The sequence below is a fragment of the Oncorhynchus masou genome, chromosome 18, assembly GCF_036934945.1.
Source record: "Oncorhynchus masou masou isolate Uvic2021 chromosome 18, UVic_Omas_1.1, whole genome shotgun sequence".
NCBI lineage: Eukaryota > Metazoa > Chordata > Actinopteri > Salmoniformes > Salmonidae > Oncorhynchus > Oncorhynchus masou.
Genome location: NC_088229.1, coordinates 5,409,951 through 5,433,793, shown reverse-complemented (window position 1 = coordinate 5,433,793; position 23,843 = coordinate 5,409,951). Strand labels below are relative to the sequence as shown.

General features: G+C 41.9%; 1 protein-coding gene across 1 annotated transcript in view; it reads right to left on the bottom strand.

The window, feature by feature from the left end:
• Window positions 1-23,843, bottom strand: part of LOC135503857 (nociceptin receptor-like) — a 125,495-nt gene that overhangs the window by 91,494 nt on the left and 10,158 nt on the right. The window lies entirely within an intron of this gene.

Genomic DNA, 23,843 nt, shown 5'->3' with positions numbered 1-23,843 from the left:
CACCTCAATCCCGCTCCCGAGTACAGGCCTCGGTGTAACGCTCATTCCTTCAAAGATAAACGCAAATCTAACTATCACCCCTGGTGAGACAGAACCGCGACTCGTCAGTGAAGAGAACCTTTTGCCAGTCCTGTCTGGTCGAGTGACGGTGGGTTTGTGCCCATAGGCGAAGTTGTTACCGGTGTTGTCTGGTGAGGACCTACCTTACAACAGGCCTACAAGCCCTCAGTCCACACTCTCTCAGCCTATTACGGACAGTCTGAGTACTGATAGAGGGATTGTGTGTTCCTGGTGTAACTCGGGCAGTTGTTGTTGCCATCCTGTACCTGTCCCGCAGGTGTGATATTTGGATGTACCGATCCAGTGCAGGTGTTGTTACAAGTGGTCTGCCACTGCGAGGATGATCAGCTGTCCGTCCTGTCTCCTTGTAGCGCTGTCTTAGGCGTCTCACAGTATAGACAATGCAATGTATTATAAATTGCAATTTATTGTGATGCTTTTTTGGTTTTTGTCTTTGAGTTTCTCTTCCAAATAAAGAGGATGGAAACATACCACGCTGCATCTTGGTCTACTCTTTATAACGAACATGACAACAAATGTAAGCAACATTTGTTACTATTATGTTTTAGTTCCATAATATATCTGTTTGGGCTTCTTGCAGTCTATAAATTATTTGTAATTATGTTATTGCCCCCGAGCATCCACTCCAGAAGGAATCGTCCCGCTGATTAATCTAGTTGATGATGCCTGTCCTATAAGGTAACAGACATTGGTGTGAAAGGTTAAAGACACCTTCACAACCACTAAATACATCCTACATAAATACCTCAAAAGTCTATATAGGTGCCTCATCAATCCTACATAAATGTCTCATCAATCCTACATAGATGCCTCATCAAGCCTACATAGATGCCTCATCAAGCCTACATAGATGCCTCAGTAGGCCTACATAGATGCCTCATTAGGCCTACATAGATGCCTCATCAATCCTACATAGATGCCTCATTAGGCCTACATAGATGCCTCATTAGGCCTACATAGATGCCTCATTAGGCCTACATAGATGCCTCATTAGGCCTACATAGATGCCTCATCAAGCCTACATAGATGCCTCATCAAGCCTACATAGATGCCTCATCAAGACTACATAGATGCCTCATCAAGCCTACATAGATGCCTCATTAGGCCTGCATAGATGCCTCATCAATCCTACATAGATGCCTCATTAGGCCTACATAGATGCCTCATCAATCCTACATAGATGCCTCATTAGGCCTACATAGATGCCTCATTAGGCCTACATAGATGCCTCATTAGGCCTACATAGATGCCTCATTAGGCCTACATAGATGCCTCATTAGGCCTACATAGATGCCTCATTAGTTCTACATATATGCCTCATTAGGCCTACATAGATGCCTCATTAGTCCTACATAGAAGCTTCATACAGCTTACATAAATGCTTCATAAAGCCTACGTACATAATATTTAAACTCTACATAGATGCTTCATACAGCCTACATAAATGCTTCTTAAAGCCTACATAGATTCTTCATAAAGCCTACATAGATGCTTCATAAAGCCTACATAGATTCTTCATAAAGCCTACATAGATGCTTCATAAAGCCTACATAGATTCTTCATAAAGCCTACATAGATGCTTCATAAAGCCTACATAAATGCTTCTTAAAGCCTACATAGATGCTTCATAAAGCCTACATAGATGCTTCATAAAGCCTACATAGATGCTTCATAAAGCCTACATAGATGCTTCATAAAGCCTACATAGATGCTTCATAAAGTCTACATAGATTCTTCATAAAGCCTACATAGATTCTTCATAAAGCCTACATAGATTCTTCATAAAGCCTACATAGATTCTTCATAAAGCCTACATAGATTCTTCATAAAGCCTACATAGATGCCTCATAAAGCCTACATAGATGCTTCATAAAGCCTACATAAATACTTGGTAAAACCTCATTAGGTTAAAGGCAGCCCCACACAGTGAGCCAGGGGGAGCAAAACACCAACCCTACCAAGATCAATTAATCCAATTTAAAAATCAATCACATGTATTTTATGAAGCCCTTCGTAAAGTGCTTTACAGATACCCAGCCTGAAACCACAAAGAGCAAGCCAATGAGGAGGCAGAAGAACAGAGGCTAGGAAAAACTCATTAGAAGGATCAGGTGTGTCATGCCCAGTGAACCAATGTTGCTATTTTGGACGCCATCATCGTTTACAGAAACGCGGCTGTGTACAGATCTCTGTGTCCTCTCAGCCAACCCTTGTTTTTGTGAAGTCGGTGTATTTGGCTCAAGCATATTTATGTGGCAGCAGCAGTGTGCATTTGTAAGAGTCACCTTTCACATCGGGGGGGGGGGGATAAAGAATATATTACATCAATGGGCTCCAGAGTGGGTCAGTGGTCTAAGGCACTGTATCTCAGTGCTAGAGGTGTCACTACAAGACCCTGGTTCGATCCCGTGCTGTATCACAACCTGGTGGCGATTTTGGAGTCCCATAGCGCGGAGCACAATTTGCTCAGTGTCGGCCCGGGTTTGGCCGCGCAAGGCCGTCATTGTTAAATAAGAATTTGTTCTTTATTAACGGACTTGCCAAGTTAAATGCATAAAGAACATAAAGGGCATATCTGCTAACACCAAACTGAGCGTTGGACTAGTAACTGAAAGGTTGCAAGTTCAAACCCCCTGAGCTGACAAGGTACAAATCTGCCGTTCTGCCCCTGAAAAGGCAGTTAACCCACTGTTCCGAGGCCGTAGTTGAAAATAAGAATTTATTCTTAACTGACTTGCCTGGTTAAATAAAGGTAAAAAAAAAAATAAAATAAATAAAGGTCAACATGTCAAGTATCAGACATCCAGAGCACATTCAACAGTCGAGGGCTTGGGAGTGACTTTAAAGAGGGCTTGGGAGTGACTTTAAAGAGGGCTTGGGAGTGACTTTAAAGAGGGCTTGGGAGTGACTTTAAAGAGGGCTTGGGAGTGACTTTAAAGAGGGCTTGGGAGTGACTTTAAAGTGGGCCCTGGGCAGTTGAGAGGTGGGTCGTGAGTTATGACAACACATCTATGATCTATAATCACACACTATTTCTTCTTAATTTGCGTCGTTGGAGGACGATTTGGGTTACGGGAGGTCAAGTCAATTTCTCAAGCTGAAAAAGTTTAAGAACCACTGCACTAAAGCAATGGGCCATCTCAGTTCAACGACAAGCCAATAGAAATCCCAAACAACTGTGCCAGAATAATTTAGCATTCTCTCGCTCTCTCTCTCTCTCTCTCCCTCTCTCCCCTGTGATTCACAACATATTCCTTGTCCACTCTAACGTCATCATCCTAATTCTCTCATAAATCCTTTTGTCTATCAGCAGAACTCAATAATGTATTCCAAGAAGGACTTCCCTCCTTTCTTCCCTCTCTCCTTCCCTACCTCCCTCCTTCCCTCCCTTCTTCCCTCTCTCCTTCCCTCCCTCCTTCCCTCCCTCCTTCCCTACCTCCTTCCCTCACTCCCTCCTTCCATCTCTCCTTCCCTACCTCCTTCCCTCTCTCCTTCCCTACCTCCTTCCCTCTCTCCTTCCCTACCTCCTTCCCTCTCTCCTTCCCTACCTCCTTCCCTCCCTCCTTCCCTCCCTACCTCCTTCCCTCTCTCCTTCCCTACCTCCTTCCCTACCTCCCTCCTTCCCTCCCTTCTTCCCGCTCTCCTTCCCTCCCTCCTTCCCTCCCTCCTTCCCTCTCTCCTTCCTTACCTCCCTCCTTCCCTACCTCCCTCCTTCCCTACCTCCTTCCCTCTCTCCTTCCCTACCTCCTTCCCTCTCTCCTTCCCTACCTCCTTCCCTCTCTCCTTCCCTACCTCCCTCCTTCCCTCCTTCCTTCCATCTCTTCCATCAGAGCTGCGACCTTCCCTTTATTCACAATCCATCCCGCCCCTCCTCTCTCCCAACTACCTTTCTCTCCCTCTCTCTCGCTTCCTCATCCCTTTCCTCTCCCCATCTCCCATCAGCCCTTCATTCTACCCTTCTCATCAAACCTGCCCCAAACCCAGCCCTCCATCAGACCTGCCCCCCCTTCCCATCAAACCTGCCCCAAACCCAGCCCTCCATCAGACCTGCCCCCCCCTCCCATCAAACCTGCCCCAAACACAGCCCTCCATCAGACCGGCCCCCCTTCCCATCAAACCTGCCCCAAACCCAGCCCTCCATCAGACCTGCCCCCCTCCCATCAAACCTACCCCAAACCCAGCCCTCCATCAGACCTGCCCCCCTTCCCATCAAACCTACCCCAAACACAGCCCTCCATCAGACCTGCCCCCCCTTCCCATCAAACCTACCCCAAACACAGCCCTCCATCAGACCTGCCCCCCTTCCCATCAAACCTACCCCAAACACAGCCCTCCATCAGACCGGCCCCCCTTCCCATCAAACCTACCCCAAACCCAGCCCTCCATCAGACCTGCCCCCCTTCCCATCAAACCTACCCCAAACCCAGCCCTCCATCAGACCGGCCCCCCTTCCCATCAAACCTACCCCAAACACAGCCCTCCATCAGACCTGCCCCCCTTCCCATCAAACATGCCCCAAACCCAGCCCTCCATCAGACCTGCCCCCCCTCCCATCAAACCTGCCCCAAACCCAGCCCTCCATCAGACCTGCCCCCCCCTTCCATCAAACCTGCCCCAAACCCAGCCCTCCATCAGACCTGCCCCCCCCCCTTCCATCAAACCTGCCCCAAACACAGCCCTCCATCAGACCTGCCTCCCAACAGACAAAATTCACAAATTCTACAGGCACAACGCCATAGTCATGTCTTAAGTTTAAAACTAATATTGACTCAATGTTATCAAGTTCGGAGGTTGCGAGCAGAGTTAGAATGTTAAGTGTCAGAAATATTACATTGTAAACATACGTTTTTTTTAATCCGTCTGCCTGCAAAATTCAAGACATGACATATGGTGGTGTGATGAGATACACAATGGGCTGGATGATCCATATTTGGAGACATTGAAGGCATATGGGGGTGTATCAGTTTTCTATGGTAACTACACTAACAGTTTTCTATGGTAACTGTAACTAACAGTTTTCTATGGTAACTACACTAACAGTTTTCTATAGTAACTGTAACTAACAGTTTTCTAAGGTAACTGTAACTAACAGTTTTCTATGGTAACTAACAGTTTTCTATGGTAACTGTAACTAACAGTTTTCTATGGTAACTATACTAACAGTTTTCTCTAGTAACAAGCAGTTTTTTATGGTAACTAACGGTTTTCTATGGTAACTATATTAACAAGTTTCTACGGTAACTATACTAACAGTTTTCTATGGTAACTATACTAACACGTTTCTACGGTAACCAACAGTTTTCTATGGTAACTAACACTTTTCTATGGTAACTATACAAACACGATTATACGGTAACTATACTAACACTTTTCTATGGTAACTAACAGTTTTCTATAGTAACTAACCGTTTTCTATGGTAACTAACAGCATTCTATGGTATCTATACTAACAGTTTTCTATGGTAACTATACTAACAGTTTTCTATGGTAACTAACAGTTTTCTATGGTAACTAACAGTTTATTATTGTAACTATACTAAGAGATTTCTATGGTAACTAACAGTTTTCTATGGTAACTTACAGGTTTCTATGGTAACTAACAGCTTTTTATTGTAACATTACAAACAGTTTTCTATGGTAACCAACAGTTTTCTATGGTAACCAACAGTTTTCTATGGTAACTAACAGTTTTCTATGGTAACTATACTAACAGTTTTCTATGGTAACTACACTAACAGTTTTCTATAGTAACTGTAACTAACAGTTTTCTATGGTAACTACACTAACAGTTTTCTATAGTAACTGTAACTAACAGTTTTCTAAGGTAACTGTAACTAACAGTTTTCTATGGTAACTAACAGTTTTCTATGGTAACTGTAACTAACAGTTTTCTATGGTAACTATACTAACAGTTTTCTCTAGTAACAAGCAGTTTTTTATGGTAACTAACGGTTTTCTATGGTAACTATATTAACAAGTTTCTACGGTAACTATACTAACAGTTTTCTATGGTAACTATACTAACACGTTTCTACGGTAACCAACAGTTTTCTATGGTAACTAACACTTTTCTATGGTAACTATACAAACAAGATTATACGGTAACTATACTAACACTTTTCTATGGTAACTAACAGTTTTCTATAGTAACTAACCGTTTTCTATGGTAACTAACAGCATTCTATGGTATCTATACTAACAGTTTTCTATGGTAACTATACTAACAGTTTTCTATGGTAACTAACAGTTTTCTATGGTAACTAACAGTTTATTATTGTAACTATACTAAGAGATTTCTATGGTAACTAACAGTTTTCTATGGTAACTTACAGGTTTCTATGGTAACTAACAGCTTTTTATTGTAACATTACAAACAGTTTTCTATGGTAACCAACAGTTTTCTATGGTAACCAACAGTTTTCTATGGTAACTATACTAACAGTTTTCTACGGTAACTAACATTTTTTTATTGTAACTATACTAAGAGTTTTCTATGGTAACTAACAGTTTTCTATGGTAACGAACCGTTTTCTATGGTAACTAACAGCATTCTATGGTAACTATACTAACAGTTTTCTACGGTAACTATACTAACATTGTAACGGTTTTCATGTAGTGAATGAGAGTCGGACCAAAATGCAGCGTGTAGATTGCGATCCATGTTTAATGAACAAAACGTAACACGAATCTAAATACAAACACTACAAAACAAAGAACGTATCGAAAACCGAAACAGCCGATACTAGTGTAAACTAACACAGATACAGGAACAAGGACACTAAGGACAATCACCCAAGAAACACACAAAGAATATGGCTGCCTAAATATGGTTCCCAATCAGAGACAACGATAATTACCTGACTCTGATTGAGAACCGCCTCAGGCAGCCATAGACTAACGCTAGACATCCCACAAAACCCCAAGACAAAAACACACCACAATAACCCATGTCACACCCTGGCCTGACTGAATAAATGAAGAATAAACATAATATATCTGTCGTTCTGCCCCTGAACAGGCAGTTAACCCACTGTTCCTAGGCCGTCATTGAAAATAAGAATTTGTTCTTTAACTGACTTGCCTAGTAAAATAAAGGTAAAAAAAAAATAATAATAATATTTCGACCAGGGCATGACAAACATTAAATATTGATTACTGATTGTTCATATTCCCTTATCTCTATTTCTGCTTTAATACAAGCCAAACATAATACAAGACAGAACACACCCCTTGCATGGTTTATTATTGTACACAGCAGAACAACGCATCACAAGCGCTTCAAGCATGTTGTTAAAGTGTCGACACGCTAGCAGGCTCTTTACTGCATTTCAACAGTGCTATCGACATTTGTTTGTTTGTCAACGCAACCAAATATAAACATTTGAAGGAGATGTATATTTTGTGATACTGACTTTTAGTCTTTGTCACACCTTGACCATAGTTTCATTTGTATGTTTCTATGTTTTGGTTGGTCAGGGTGTGATCTGAGTGGGCATTCTATGTTGGATGTCTTGTTTGTCTATTTCTATGTCTGGCCTGATATGGTTCTCAATCTGAGGCAGGTGTTAGTCATTGTCTCTGATTGGGAACCATATTTAGGTAGCCTGGGTTTCACTGTGTGTTTGTGGGTGATTGTTCCTGTCTCTGTGTTTTGCACCAGATAGGGCTGTTTTTGGTTTTCGTATGTTTGTTATTTTGTTAGTTTATCATGTATAGTTTCCTTATTAAATAAAATGAATCACAACTACGCTGCATTTTGGTCCGCTCCTTCTTTAAAAACTTCTTCAGGAGTTCAACCTACTTCAACCTACTTCTGTAATCCAAGTTTAGGTATTAGTAAACGTTAATAAACGATCAAATTGATCACGGAGCGATCTGTATTCAATAACTAGACGTTTACAAAAAGAAGTCCAGTTGCTCACGGACATTTTTTTCAGTTGCACACCTGAAGACCGGATATCCTATTGACTAATCTAACCAAGGAAAAAGGGCCCTGGTATTCACAACACTGGCGACATCGTGTGGAATCTGTAGGAATTACAAGCACAGTTCCATCATTTATGACAAGCCTTAGACACTACAAATACTGGCGGATGGATTTTTCGTTGTAGATTTTGTGATGAGGTTTTCTTGCGATTTTGACAACGTAACTCATTCTGTTATAGTCACAGACACCATTGAACCAGTTCTAGAAACTTCAGAGTGTTTTCTATGCACACATGCTAATCATATGCATATACTATATTCCTGGCATGAGTAGCAGGACGTTGAAATGTTGCGCGATTTTTAACAGAATTTTGAAAAAAGTAGCACGATCTCTATTAACTTAGATTTTAGTTTGAGAATGAGACGTGAATCCACCATATCAATGATTAATTTGCAGACTGGAATTAAACCCAGACTAAGTCACAATTCAAGCACAAGATACACTATGTACACATAAGTATGTGGACACCCCTTCAAATTAGTGGATTCAGCTATTTCAGCCACACCCGCTGCTGACAGCTGTATAAAATTGAGCACACAGCCATGCAATCTCCATAGACAAACATTGACGGTAGAATGGCCGTACTGAAGAGCTCAGTGAATTTTTTACGTTGCACCGTCATAGGATGCCAACTTTACAAATAGTCAGTTTGTCAAATTTCTGTCATGCTAGAGTTGCCCCCGTTCAACTGTAAGTTCTGTTATTGTGGAGTGGAAATGTCTAGGTAACGTCTATGAACAACAACGGCTCAGCCGCGAAGTGGAAGGCAACACAAGCTAACAGAACCGCCGAGTGCTGAAGCTAAAAATCACCTGTCCTCGGAGTTGCAACCATCCCTACTGAGTTCCAAACTGCCTCTGGAATCAATGTCAGCACAATAACTGTTCATCAGGAGCTTCATGAAATGAAATTTCCATGGACTTGCAGCTGCACTCAAGAATAAGATCACCATATGCAATGCCAAGCATCGGCTGGAGTGGTGTAAAGCTCGCCGCCATTGTACTCTGGAGCAGTGAAAACGCGTGCACTGGAGTGATGAATCACGCATCACCATCTGGCAGTCCGACGGACTGGTTTGGGTTTGAGGGCTGTCATGTGCCTTTTACTGAGGAGTGGCTTCCGACTAGCCACTCTACCATACAGGCCTGATTGGTGGAGTGCTGCTAAGATGGTTGTCCTTCTGGAAGGTACTCCCATCTCCACAGAGGAACACTGGAGCTCTGTTCGAGTGACCATTGGGTTCTTGGTCACCTCCCTGTCCAAGGCCCTTGTCCCCTGATTGCTCAGTTTGGCCGCCAGCTCCAGGAAGAGTCCTGGTGGTTCCGAACTTCCTTCCATTTAAGAATGATGGAGGCCATGGAGGTCTGCGGTAAACCAGGTTTACAGTATTGAAAAGAGCATTCTCCGAGTCTGCAGTAAAGCAGGTTTACAGTATTGAAAAGAGCATTCTCTGAGTCTGCAGTAAAGCAGGTTTACAGTATTGAAAAGAGCATTCTCTGAGTCTGCAGTAAAGCAGGTTTACAGTATTGAAAAGAGCATTCTCTGAGTCTGCAGTAAACCAGGTTTACAGTATTGAAAAGAGCATTCTCTGAGTCTGCGGTAAACCAGGTTTACAGTATTGAAAAGAGCATTCTCAGAGTCTGCAGTAAAGCAGGTTTACAGTATTGAAAAGAGCATTCTCTGAGTCTGCAGTAAAGCAGGTTTACAGTATTGAAAAGAGCATTCTCTGAGTCTGCGGTAAACCAGGTTTACAGTATTGAAAAGAGCATTCTCTGAGTCTGCAGTAAAGCAGGTTTACAGTATTGAAAAGAGCATTCTCTGAGTCTGCAGTAAAGCAGGTTTACAGTATTGAAAAGAGCATTCTCTGAGTCTGCGGTAAACCAGGTTTACAGTATTGAAAAGAGCATTCTCTGAGTCTGCAGTGAAGCAGGTTTACAGTATTGAAAAGAGCATTCTCCGAGTCTGCGGTAAACCAGGTTTACAGTATTGAAAAGAGCATTCTCCGAGTCTGCAGTGAAGCAGGTTTACAGTATTGAAAAGAGCATTCTCTGAGTCTGCAGTGAAGCAGGTTTACAGTATTGAAAAGAGCATTCTCTGAGTCTGCAGTAAAGCAGGTTTACAGTATTGAAAAGAGCATTCTCCGAGTCTGCGGTAAACCAGGTTTACAGTATTGAAAAGAGCATTCTCCGAGTCTGCAGTGAAGCAGGTTTACAGTATTGAAAAGAGCATTCTCTGAGTCTGCAGTGAAGCAGGTTTACAGTATTGAAAAGAGCATTCTCTGAGTCTGCGGTAAACCAGGTTTACAGTATTGAAAAGAGCATTCTCTGAGTCTGCAGTGAAGCAGGTTTACAGTATTGAAAAGAGCATTCTCTGAGTCTGCGGTAAACCAGGTTTACAGTATTGAAAAGAGCATTCTCTGAGTCTGCAGTGAAGCAGGTTTACAGTATTGAAAAGAGCATTCTCTGAGTCTGCGGTAAACCAGGTTTACAGTATTGAAAAGAGCATTTTCTGCAGACTGTGACACGGAAATCTTCCCATACACCTTTCAGCTTTCAGCACTCTGATTCCTGCCACATCTCACACCTCACTTCCACGTTACAAATAGTGAACGAAAGTGTCGGTGTGTTACCGAGGTAACAGTGTTTTGAATAAAGAACCTCTGTAAAGGGATAAAGACAACCCAGGTTTGTGCATCATCCGTGTGTGTGTGTGTGTGTGTGTGTGTGTGTGTGTGTGTGTGTGTGTGTGTGTGTGTGTGTGTGTGTGTGTGTGTGTGTGTGTGTGTGTGTGTGTGTGTGTGTGTGTGTGTGTGTGTGTGTGTGTGTGTGTGTGTGTGTGTGTGTGTGTGTGTGTGTGTGTGTGCGTGTGTGTGCTGGATCTTCTAAAACATTTGATGTGTCAAGTCATTGAAAAGCTCCCACTCCCACTCCTTGACATTCATAACAGCTTGAGAGGAAAATATGAAAATATTTGGTGGCAATTTATTTGGAAACTCCAGATGCTCCACAAATGGTCAAACTATCTGTTGATAAGCACCTGCTTGCTGAGGTTGTGGTAAGAATAAGGGTTAAGGTTCGTAGATAGCTGAGATGTTACCGATAGTCTCTAGGAATATACAAATTAATTAATTAATTTGGAAAGGGAAATACCTCATCAGTTGAACAACTGAAATGTGTCTCCCACATTTATCCCAACCCCTCTGAATCAGGTGTGGGGAGCTGCCTTAATCAACATCCACAGAACCAGGGGAACAGTTGGTTAACTGCTTTGTTCAGGAGTAGAACAACATATTTTTACATTGTCAGCTCTGGGATTTGATCCAGCCCCTTTTCAGTTACTGGCCCAATGTTCTAACCACTAGCCTACCTGCCATACATGGGAAACATATGTTTACATTGTCAAAGCAAGTTAAATTGTTTATATCAGTTTGTTGATCATCTATCAAAATGAACAGGAAACATTACACTCACAAAAGTTCCAAAAAGAATAGACATTTCCAAAGTCATTTTATGTCTACATACAATGTTTTAACGATATGCAAATCATTGGTGTTCTTTTGTCACTGGTTGCCTTTTTCTCGTGGCAACAGGTCACAAATCTTGCTGCTGTGATGTCACACTGTGGTATTTCACCCAGTAGATATGGGAGTTAATTAAATTGGGATATGTTTTCAAATTCTTTGTGGGTCTGTGTAATCTGAGTGAAATATGTGTCTCTAATATGGTCATACATTTGGCAGGAGGTTAGGAAGTGCAGCTCAGTTTCCACCTCATTTTGTGGGCAGTGTGCACATAGCCTGTCTTCTCTTGAGAGCCATGTTTGCCTACGGCGGCCTTTCTCAATAGCAAGGCTATGCTCAATGAGTCTCTACATAGTCAAAGATTTCCTTAAGTTTGGGTCAGTCACAATAGTTAGATATTCTGCCACTGTGTACTCTCTGTTTAGGACCAAATAGTAGTATAGTTTGCTATGTTTTTTTGTTAATTCTTTACAATGTATCAAGTAATTATCATTTTGTTTTCTCGTGATTTGATTGGATCTAATCGTGCTGCTGTCCTGGGGCTCTGTGGGGTGTGTTTGTGTTTGTGAACAGAGCCCCAGGACCAGCTTGCTTATGGGACTCTTCTCCAGGTTCATCTCTCTGTAGGTGATGGCTTTGTTCTGGAAGGTTTAGGGAATCTCTTCCTTTTAGGTGATTGTAGAATTTAACAGCAATTTTCTGGATTTTAACAATTAGCGGGTATCGGCCTTCTGCTCTGCATTATTTGGTGTTTTGCGTTCTATGCTGAGGATATTGTTGCAGAATTCTGCATGCAGAGTCTCAATTTGGTGTTTGTCCCATTTTGTGAATTCTTGGATGGTGAGCGGGAACCGAGACCTCACAACCGTAAAGGGCAATGGGTTCTATAACTGATTCAAGTATTTTTAGGCAGATCCTAATTGGTATGTCAAATTCCTTTTGATGGCATAGAAGAAGGCCTGTCTTGCCTTGTCTCTCAGATTGTTCACAGCTTTGTGGAAGTTACCTGTGGCACTGATGTTTAGGACGAGGTATGTATAGTTGTTTGTGCGCTCTAGGGCAACGGTGACTAGATGGAATTTGTATTTGTGGTCCTGGAAACTGGACCTTTTTTGGAACACCATTATTTTAGACTTATTGAGGTCTGCAGCCTGCTCTTGTGCCCTCGAGAGAGAGATGGAGGTGGAAGAGGAGGAGAGATAGAGAGATGGAGGTGAGCAGAGGAGGAGAGATAGAGATGGAGGAGAGAGAGGAGAGAGATGGAGGTAGAGGAGAGAGATGGGGGTAGAGGTAGAGGAGATAGTTTGAGGTAGAGGTAGAGGAGAGAGATGGAGGTAGAGGAGAGAGATGGAGGTAGAGGTAGAGGAGAGAGATGGAGGTAGAGGAGAGAGATGGAGGTAGAGGAGAGAGATGGGGGTAGAGGTAGAGGAGAAAGTTTGAGGTAGAGGTAGAGGAGAGAGATGGAGGTAGAGGTAGAGGAGAGAGATGGAGCTGGAGGGAAATGGAAACAAAGATTGCACTGAGGTTGTGAAATAAGAGTGTCTTGCTGTTTTCTCCCTCAAACCCCATCCACTCTCCTGTCTACTGTCAGGGTGGTTTTCCACAAGTACCCTACATCACTGTCAATTCCCAGCATGCAACACTACAGCTACTATTGACCAGGGCCCATCTTAGTGGACTATATAGAGAATAGGGTTTTATTTGGGAGGCCGCTGTAGGCTGTTGACGTCCATGTAATCTATTGCAACATGGTCTCCACATTTAAACAGGTGATTCTCTGATCTTGTTTTGTTTTTATTAGTCGGTTTCCGTGGCAAAATGTTTTGCACAGAAAACTTTTTTTTTTACTGGATAAATTCAGGTAGGTCCCTTCCCGTTTCGTTCCGATTGCTTCTGTTTGTTTCTATTTGGTTCCTAATGAATATACCCCTGGTCTCGTCAACTAATGGTTGCATGCTACATCATCGACTGGACTGTCGACAATCTGGCATCAGATTGCTATATAATATGACGTGGTTAGCTGATATTTGACTCTATGTAAACTGGAATCCATACATCCTGAGGCTGCATTCATTGTAGCTGGGGATTTTAACAAGGCTAATCAGAAAACAAGACTCCCTAAAATCTATCATCATATCGATTGTGCTACCAGGGCTGGTAAAGCCCTGGATCATTGTTATTCTAACTTCCGCAACGCATATAAGGTCCTCCCCCACCCTCCTTTCGGAAAAGCTGACCACAACTCCATTTTGTTGCTTCCAGCCTACAGACAGAAACTAAAACAAGATCTCCCGCGCTCAGGTCTATTCAACGCTGGTCCGACCAATCTGATTCCACGCTTCAAGACTGATTCGATCACGTGGATTGGGATATGTTCCGCATTGCGTCCAACAACAACATTGACGAATATGCTGATTCGGGGAGTGAGTTCATTAGAAAGTGCATCGGCGATGCTATACCCACAGCAACGATTAAAACAAACCAGAAACCGTGGATTGATGGCAGCATTCGCGTGAAACTGAAAGCGTGAACCACTGCTTTTAACCAGGGCAAGGTGACTGGTAACATGACCGAATACAAACAGTGCAGCTATTCCCTCCGCAAGGCTATCAAACAAGCTAAGCGTCAGTATAGAGACAAAGTAGAGTCGCAATTCAACGGCTCAGACACGAGGTATGTGGCAGGGTCTACAGTCAATCACGGATTACAAAAAGAAAACCAGCCCTGTCACGGAACAGGATGTCTTGCTCCCAGACAGACTAAATACCTTTTTTGCTCGCTTTGAGGACAATACAGTGCCACTGACACAGCCCGCTACCAAAACCTGCGGGCTCTCCTTCACTACAGCCAACATGAGTAAAACATTTAAACAAGTTAACCCTCGCAAGGCTGCAGGCCCAGGCGGCATCCCCAGCCACATCCTCAGAGCATGCGCAGACCAGCTGGCTGGTGTGTTTTCTTCAGCCTCTTCAACCTCAGGAGGCTGAAGAAATTTGGCTTGCCACCAAAAGCACTCACAAACTTCTACAGATGCACAATCGAGAGCATCCTGTCGGCATCGCCTGGTACGGCAACTGCTCCGCCTACAACCGTATGGCTCTCCAGAGGGTAGTGAGGTCTGCACAACGAATCAACGGGGGCAAACTACTTGCCCTCCAGGACACCTACACCACCCGATGTCATAGGAAGGCCATAAAGACAACAACCACCCGAGCCACTGCCTGTTCACCCCGCTATCTTCCAGAAGGTGAGGTCAGTACAGGTGCATCAAAGCTGGGACCGAGAGACTGAAAAACAGCTTCTATCTCAAGGCCATCAGACTGTTAAACAGCCACCACTAACATTGAGTGGCTGCTGCCAACATACTGACTCAACTCCAGCCACATTAATAATGGAAATTGATGTAAAAATATATCACTAGTGTTAGGAACATAATGATTAAATTACTGAACAATAGTCTTATTTTAAATTAAACTGTAACTAAGTAAACTTATACTCTGTTTTATTACATCTGATTAACAATATGAATTCATAAGAAGGGATTGTGTGACACAGACAAGGAGTAATTACAGTTAATGAACACCATTCCAACTAGGAAGAAAGGAATGGTTTGTGGATTAAGTAAACAGATAAGGTAGTTAACCTATGGTTGAACCGACGAAACTGAGCTCTGGGGTGTTTAAAATAAGGCAGTGAGTGCATTCCTAGGTTTTCTGTTAATTTCAACTGTCAGCTAAGTGGTGATCGATAATGGTGAGGAGTCAAAAGTTAATTCAGTCTTATTGTGTGTCATGTGTATGTGCTAGGGGTCAGAATGAAATTTGTATTAACTTTTAACGTTCCCTTTGTCTCGGTCGAGAGGAGGGGATTCATTTTTTAAGCAATGAAATGACGTCATGTTATTGTATATAAACTGTTGCTCGTGGTAACGTGGGAGCGCGCTCCGAGAATACATTTTGTTACCTATTATTGATAAGACTGGTCTCCGTCTATTTTATGCAAACAAGAATCCTACAAATTCTCATAAAATAGATTAAGGGAATTCAATTAACTAGTTGGATATAGGGGGCGCTCTTTTAATTTTTGGATGAAAAACGTTCCCTTTTTAAACAAGATATTATGTCGCGAAAAGATGCTGGACTATGCATATAATTGACAGCTTTGGAAGGAAAACACTCTGACGTTTCCAAAACTGCAAAAATATTATCTGTGAGTGCCACAGAACTGATGCTACAGGCGAAACCAAGATGAAATTTCAAACAGGAAATGGCCCAGATTTTGAGGGCGCTGTGTTCCAATGTCTCCTTATATGGCTGCGAATGCGCCAGGAATGAGCCTACACTTTCTGTCGTTTCCCCAAGGTGTGTGCAGCATTGTGACGTATTTGTAGGCATATCATTGGAAGATTGACCATAAGAGACTACATTTACCAGTTGCCCGCTTGGTGTCCTCCGTCGAAATTATTGCGTAATCTCCAGCTGCGTGCATTTTACCATTTACTTCAGAGGAGAAAGTCAACTGCCACGAATGATTTATCATGAAATAGATATGTGAAAAACACCTTGAGGATTGATTCTAAACAACGTTTGCCATGTTTCTGTCGATATTATGGAGTTAATTTGGAAAAAGTTCGGCGTTGTAATGACAGAATTTTCGGGGGTTTTACTTAGCCAAACGTGATGAACAAAACGGAGCGATTTAATCTTTTTGGAAAAACTGAACATTTGCTATCTAACTGAGAGTCTCCTCATTGAAAACGTTCTTCAAAGGTAAATGATTTTATTTGAATGCTTTTCTTGTTTTTGTGAAAATGTTGCCTGCTGAATGCTAGGCTTAATGCTATGCTAGATATCAATACTCTTACATAAATGCTTGTGTAGCTATGGTTGAAAAGCATATTTTGAAAATCTGAGATGACAGTGTTGTTAACAAAAGGCTAAGCTTGTGAGTGAATAGATTTCTTTCATTTCATTTGCGATTTTCATGAATAGTTAACGTTGCGTTATGCTAATGAGCTTGAGGCTATGATTACGCTCCCGGATACGGGATTGCTCGACGCAAGAAGTTAATATAATGTTTACATACCCTACATTACTCATATCATGTGTATATACTGTACTCTATATCATCTACTGCATCTTGCCATCTTTATGTAATACATGTATCACTAGCCACTTTAACTATGCCACTTTGTTTACATACTCATCTCATATGTATATACTGTACTCTATACCATCTACTGCATCTTGCCTATGCCGCTCTGTACCATCACTCATTCATATATCCTTATGTACATATTCTTTATCCCTTTACAACTTGTGTGTATAAGACAGTAGTTGTGGAATTGTTAGTTAGATTACTCGTTGGTTATTACTGCATTGTCGGAACTAGAAGCACCAGCATTTCGCTGCACTCGCATTAACATCTGCTAACCATGTGTATGTGACAAATAAAATGTGATTTGATTTGATTTGTAAAACACCTATCCAGGTGTTGTGAAATCTGGGCTCGTTTCCACAAAGCAAAAGGTCATAGGACTCCTGTTTTATTAAGACAAACACACCTGAGCTCAGGTGTTAGGATGATAAGACACTGCACAGACAAACTCTGTAAAATCAACTGATACGACTTCATCTCAGCTGGTAATCATGACAGTTTGAGGTACCGCAATGGTACCGCAATGGAAAGATAGTGATGACGTTTATTGACATTCGTGCGAATAAAATCGAATTGTATTGGTTTGCGTACACATATTTAGAAGATGTTATTGCAGATGTAGAAAAATGTTTGTGATCCAACAGTACAGTACATTGTTAGGGAATAATCAGAATTGGTGGGTAACATATGTAAGATGTTTTATATTCATCATATGTTTATAAGTTATTTCTCATCAGAATGGTATTTTTGTATAATACTGTGGCGAGGTTGCAGTTATCTGTTCTATGTCAAGACTGAGTTGCATGGGCCGCAGAGAGGGGAGAGGTCAAAGTGTCATCATGTGTAAACATATCTTTTGCTCCACTATGTGTGTGCCAGTCACACCCTACTTTTCTCATCGGGGAAAAGGAGGATGGCAGTGTCTGGAATCATTCTCATGCTCCCTTTTATCTTAACCTATAGCCTCACTCTCCTCTCCGTGAGCTTGTCCAGGATTGGTTGTATTTCGAATTGGTTGTATCTAAATGACAATTTGATATATGCCTGTTGATATGGAGCATTGGTTTATGGTTCTGAGTTTGAGAAAGGAGACAAAACTGAACGATAATTTATAGCCAACTCTGTCTGGCTAGGGGATACTCCTCTCTGAAGTAAAGTCTTTCTTTGTGTAAGTTCCTGGGACCTGTGGATTGTCATGTCGTCTAGGGGGGTGGATCTTCGCTATAAAGGATCCCATTTGCCATTGTGTGGGGGCTCTCAACTTTTGAGTAGAGACACTGAACTGTTGAGAGTCACAGAAAATGCTATAGAGCTCATATAATTAAAGATGGATTTGATAACTAACTCTGACTTGTGTGTGTGGTTTGCTCCCATGATTTGGTAAATAGAGGAAATTTCCACGACAACATTCGGAAGGTTTTAGACCCCTTGATTTGTTCAATTAGAGCAAATAAAAAACAGAAATACTTTACTTGCATAACTATTCAGACACTTTGAGAAAGAAATTGAGCTCAGGTGCATCGTGTTTCCATTGATCATCTTTGAGATGTTTCTAAAACTTGATTGGAGTCCACCTGTGTTAAATTCAATTAATTAGACATTATTTGGAAAGGCACTCACCTGTCTATATAAGGTCCTACAGTTGACAGTGCATGTCAGAGCAAAAACCAAGCCATGAGGTGGAAGGAATTCTCTGTAGAGCTCCGAGATGGGATTGCGTCGAAGAACTCTGGTGATGGGTAACTAAAACATTGAAGGTCTCCAAGAACACACCTGTCTATATAAGGTCCCAGCCATTAGGTCCAAGGAATTGTCCCTAGAACTCTGAGACAGAATTGTGTTGATGCACAGATCTGGGGAAGGGAACCAAAACATTTCTGCAGCATTGAATGTCCCCAAGAATACAGTGGCCTCCATCATTCTTAAATGGAAGAAGTTTGTAACCACCAAGACTCTTCTTAGAGCTGGCCGCCCGGCCAAATGGAGGAATCGGGTGGGAAGGGACTTGGACAGGGAGGTGACCAAGAACCCGATGGTCACTCTGACAAAGCTCCAGTGTTCCTCTGTGGAGATTGGAGAACCTTCCAGAAGGACAACCATCTCTGCAGCACTCCACCAAACAGGCCTTTATGGTAGAGTGGCCAGAAGGAAGCCACTCCTCAGTAAAAGGCTCAGGACATTCCTCTTGGAGTTTGGCAAAAGGCTTTTCTGGTCTGATGAAAACAAGATTGAACACTTTGGCCTGAATGCCATGTGTCACGTCTGGAGCAAACCTGGCAACACCCCTACGGTGAAGTGTGGTGGTGGCAGCACGATGCTGTGCGGTTGTTTTTCAGCGGCAGAGACTGGGAGACTAGTCAGGATTGAGGGAAATATGAATGGAGAAAAGTTCAGAGAGATCCTTTAGTAGTGGTTTCTTTGCAGCAATTTGACCATGAAGGCCTAATTTACACAGTCTCCTTTGAACAGTTGATGTTGAGATGTGTCTGTTACTTCAACTCAATTATTTGCGCTGCAATTTCTGAGGCTGGTAACTCTGATTAACTTATCCTCTGGGTCTTCCTTTTCTGTGGCGGTCCTCATGAGAGCCAGTTTCAACATAGCCCTTGATGGTTTTTGCGACTGCACTTGAAGAAACCTTCAAAGTTCTTGACATTTCCCGGAAAGACTGACTTTCATGTTTTAAAGTAATGATTGACTGTCATTTCTCTTTGCTTATTTGAGCTGTTCTTGCCATAATATGGACTTGGTTTTTTACCAAATAGAGTTATCTTCTGTATACCACCCCTACCTAGTCACAACACAACTGATTGGCCCAAACGTATTAAGAAGGAAAGAAATTACACAAATGAACTTTTAACAAGGCACACCTGTTAATTAATATGCATTCCAGGTGACGACCTCATGAAGCTGGTTGAGAGAATACCAAGAGTGTGCAAAGCTGTCATCAAGGCAAAGGGCGGCTACTTTGAAGAATATAAAATATAGTTTGAATTGTTTAACACATTTTTTGGTTACTACATGATTGTTATTTCATAGTTTTGATGTCTTCACTATTATTCTACAATGTAAACAATAGTAAAAAATAAAGAAAAAGCCTGGAATGAGTAGATGTGTCCAAACCTTTGACTGGTACTGTATGTAGCTAGCCTGGAATGTGGCCTCTGGTAACAAAGAGATGCACCTACCTACGATTAAAAAAAACAATCATTGAGATGTCCTACAGAAACGTCCCATCCTTCCCTCTCTGTCACGTATTCAAATATCAATATCATACATGTAACGTGTGCTCCCTCTCTGACCTCGAGGTCACCAGGCTGCTCGTTATGGCGCACACCTGTCACCATCGTTACACGCACCTGCGAGTCATCAGACTCACCTGGACTCCATCACCTCCCTGATTACCTTCCCTGTATATGTCTTTGGTTCCTTCCTCAGGCGTTATTGTTTCTCTGCTCCAGCGTTAAGTCTGTGCGTTGTTGTTTTTTTTTCATGTTACGTTTTATTTATTTAAAACACTCACTCCGTGAACTTGCTTCATGGAACTCTCAGCGCATATCGTTACAAGAAAGAGAATGTCTGTGTCCCAAAATGGCACCCTGGTCCCTATGTAGTGCACTACTTTTGACCAGGGCCCCTATGGACTTACATAAGGAGTAGTGCACCATTAAATTACACAGAAATTCTTTTCTATGATAAAGTGGGTGAATTATGTGGCAATTTCGCTCTACTTTTTCTATCTAAGGTTGCTGAATTTGTCATAACAATTTCACTGGCGATATGCAAAGAGTGGATGACGTTTGGTTGGAAATATGTGGCCCTGTCTGGAATTGGATCCTTTTTCACTGAATAAAGAAGTGTGGTATTGCTTGCTAATTGTACAGCTATCCAGTTAGCTAAATACTCATTCCAATAACTCCATGAGAAGCAGGGTGTCGTTTTGGAAGTTAACTTGAATATCAAAGGCAAAAGATTGTGGTAAAGTTACAGAGACAAAAGCACAGAATGTCTTACAAAATAACTGTATTAAATGTAGAAAATAAAGTTACTGAAATGCAAATGTAGGCTTGATATTGCTGAGCTAGTTGTCCCTATGGATAACAGCACAGAAGCTGATGCTAAGTAGCTAAAAGCGAACTAAATTCTTGATATTTACGGAATCATCAAAAAAATGGTGGATAAACGTTAATATTGTGTTAATAAACACATGTACTTATATACATAACATCTTACAGAGCTACTACAGAAGGATGTTGATAGATTGTTTTCTACTCTGTCACACTTTCACATCTTACAAATTGATAAACTTTCACATGACAGAAAGAGGTACATTCTGCACGGCCTCATTTAAACTGCCACTAGGTGGTGCTAAAACAACTAGCAAGGGTTTCTATGGAAACTAAAGTTCAAAAAGACGTATGTTAATAAGGTCAGAGGTGTTTGGTAGCCTGAACAGTGTTGCAAAACGTGGTGAGGAACTTTTAAGTAATAGGGTTTCGTTGTTGTATTTCCCATGTTCATATCATAAAAGAACATAGTGACTAGTGGCATATATTCATGGGTGGGAAACCCCCGCATTTTTTTTTTTACATTTCCTTCAATTTGCAAGACGCTGAATGTATCTCTTCAGAAAAAGCATCCGAGCGAACGAAACATCCACCCTCTGTCTCAGTATGTGTTGCGTATCTATCTGAGGCTGTCCGGCCTGTAGCATTGAATAATAAAAAAATAAAAAAAGAATAATAGCCAATCAGCGTGTCTGCTAAACTGTGTGAGCTCAACTGTGATTGTTCCGTGCCCACCAAAAAAATAAAAGTGTCAAGGGAAGCCAGTTTGGATTTGGCTTCACACCAATCACATCACATCTCCTCATGCCTTTTGCACACAATGTATATAGACTCTCTTTTTTTTCTACTGTGTTATTGACTTGTTAATTGTTTACTCCATGTGTAACTCTGTGTTGTCTGTTCACACTGCTATGCTTTATCTTGGCCAGGTCGCAGTTGCAAATGAGAACGTGTTCTCAACTAGCCTACCTGGTTAAATAAAGGTGTTCTCAACTAGCCTACCTGGTTAAATAAAGGTGTTCTCAACTAGCCTACCTGGTTAAATAAAGGTGTTCTCAACTAGCCTACCTGGTTAAATAAAGGTGAAAAAAAAGAAGCCAAACGTCATTGACAGAAAACAACTTAAATGGTTTTGTTGTTGTCCTCCGGTGGGTCGCTAGATAAAATGATCCTATTCCTAAATTAGCCATGGATGTAAATAGGGATTTGGACTCGTGGTTTTACTAAATTCTCCCATACTGGCCAATGATTATAGCGAGCAAAGCATTTTACCCAGGTAGCCTTGGACAACAAAAACTAGGAGTCTGCATTGTATGACAGAGTCATGCATCGTTTAGAAAACGTGAAAGAAGAGGATGTCATTGGCGTTTCTCTGCAAGTAGGGTGAGTCATGTTTTTTTTTCTACTTGTGCGCACACACACACAGAAATCAGTATCATGGACAGCCACATCACAGGGGTGGCAGGTAGCAGGTAGGTGGTTAGAGCCAGTAACTGAAAGTTTGCCAAATGGAATCCCTGAGCTGACGAGGTTAAAAAAAATCTGTCGTTCTGCCCCTGAACAAGGCAGTTAACCCACTGTTCCTAGGCCGTCATTGAAAATATTGCCACATTAAAGTGTTTCAGCCTACATATTGACACACTAAAATGTTTCAGCCTACATATTGACACACTAAAATGTTTCGGCCCTCATATTGCCACACTAAAGTGTTTCAGACCCTCAAATTGCCACACTAAAGTGTTTCGGACCCTCAAATTGCCACACTAAAGTGTTTCGGACCCTCAAATTGCCACACTAAAGTGTTTCAGCCTACATATTGACACACTAAAATGTTTCGGCCCTCATATTGCCACACTAAAGTGTTTCGAACCCTCAAATTGCCACACTAAAGTGTTTCACACCCTCAAATTGCCACACTAAAGTGTTTCGGCCCTCATATTGCCACACTAAAGTGTTTCGGCCCTCATATTGCCACACTAAAGTGTTTCGGACCCTCATATTGCCACACTAAAGTGTTTCGGACCCTCAAATTGCCACACTAAAGTGTTTCGGCCCTCATATTGCCACACTAAAGTGTTTCGGACCCTCAAATTGCCACACTAAAGTGTTTCGGCCCTCAAATTGCCACACTAAAGTGTTTCGGCCCTCATATTGCCACACTAAAGTGTTTCGGACCCTCATATTGCCACACTAAAGTGTTTCGGACCCTCAAATTGCCACACTAAAGTGTTTCGGCCCTCATATTGCCACACTAAAGTGTTTCGGACCCTCAAATTGCCACACTAAAATGTTTCGGCCCTCATATTGCCACATTAAAGTGTTTCAGCCTACATATTGCCACACTAAAGTGTTTCGGACCCTCAAATTGCCACACTAAAGTGTTTCGGCCCTCATATTGCCACACTAAAGTGTTTCGGCCCTCATATTGCCACACTAAAGTGTTTCGGACCCTCAAATTGCCACACTAAAGTGTTTCGGCCCTCATATTGCCACACTAAAGTGTTTCGGACCCTCAAATTGCCACACTAAAGTGTTTCGGCCCTCATATTGCCACACTAAAGTGTTTCGGACCCTCATATTGCCACACTAAAGTGTTTCGGCCCTCATATTGCCACACTAAAGTGTTTCGGACCCTCATATTGCCACACTAAAGTGTTTCGGACCCTCAAATTGCCACACTAAAGTGTTTCGGCCCTCATATTGCCACACTAAAGTGTTTCGGACCCTCAAATTGCCACACTAAAGTGTTTCGGCCATCACAATGCCCCACTAAAGTGTTTTGATCTTCATATCCTAAACACAAACAAATACTTTTAACCTTTATTTAATAACTTGTCAAGTCAGTTAAGAACAAACACTTATTTTCAAGGACAGCCTAGGAACAGTGGGTTAACTGCCTTTTTTCAGGGGCAGAACAACATATTTCTACCTTGTCAGCTTAGGGATTCAATCTTGCAACTATTCAGTTACAAGTCCAGTGCTCTAACCACTAGGCCACCTGCCACCTCTACATTCTAACCACCAGGCTACC